Below are 844 nucleotides of genomic sequence, written 5' to 3'. Positions count from 1 at the left end.
GGCTTGACTAAGCCAAAGGGCCCTGGGATTGACTTAGTTCTTTGTTGTTCTCTTTTTCTTTATTTTTTTTTTAAAGATCTCTCTCTCTCTCTCTCTCTCTCTCTCTCTCTCTCTTTCTCTCTTTCTCTCTCTCTCTGTGCTTACATGTTTGTAAGCATTTATGCCATTGTTGGTGCAGTGCTGGCAGAGGCCAGAAGAGGGCATTGGATCTTCTGGAAGTTGCATGATCGTGAGCTGTCATGTGGGTGTTGGGAATTGAACTCTGGTCTTCTGCAAGAGCAGCCAGTTCTTAGAACTACTAAGTTGTAAAAATTGAGCAAACATGGATACCTCATAAAAGTACCAAGGAGCAAGGAATGTCCATTAAGCCTAAAGAGAGAGAGCTTCAGAAGGGTTTACAGAGCAAACACCCATCCTCCAGAAATGCCCAGCTCCAGGAAACATCCCCGGGAGAATGGATCTCCCCCCACCCCTCCAATGTGCAACAGGTATCTACTCCTCTCCTGGGGGAGAATGGGAAAGATAACCAGCCCACATTATAAGCTGTAAAACTCTGTTCTGAAAAGGTATAAAAAGTAAGAACTTTGTTCCCTCCAGGTCGCCTTTGCCCTGAATGCAGGACAACCCCAGTATACTGAATCATTAAAAACCTCTTGCTGATTGCATTGATCTCCGCCTCTGTGTCTTCGTGAGTGGGACACCCATACCGATTTTTAACAAAGTCACCTCTCTAGTCCCACTTTATTTAATTGATTTTTTAAAAAGATTTATTTATATTATGGGTATGAGTACACTGTAGCTGTATCATGTGGCTGCTGGGAATTGAACTCAGCACCTCTGTTTG

The sequence above is a fragment of the Mastomys coucha genome, unplaced genomic scaffold (genome assembly GCF_008632895.1).
Source record: "Mastomys coucha isolate ucsf_1 unplaced genomic scaffold, UCSF_Mcou_1 pScaffold22, whole genome shotgun sequence".
NCBI lineage: Eukaryota > Metazoa > Chordata > Mammalia > Rodentia > Muridae > Mastomys > Mastomys coucha.
This window is presented reverse-complemented; position numbering follows the sequence as displayed.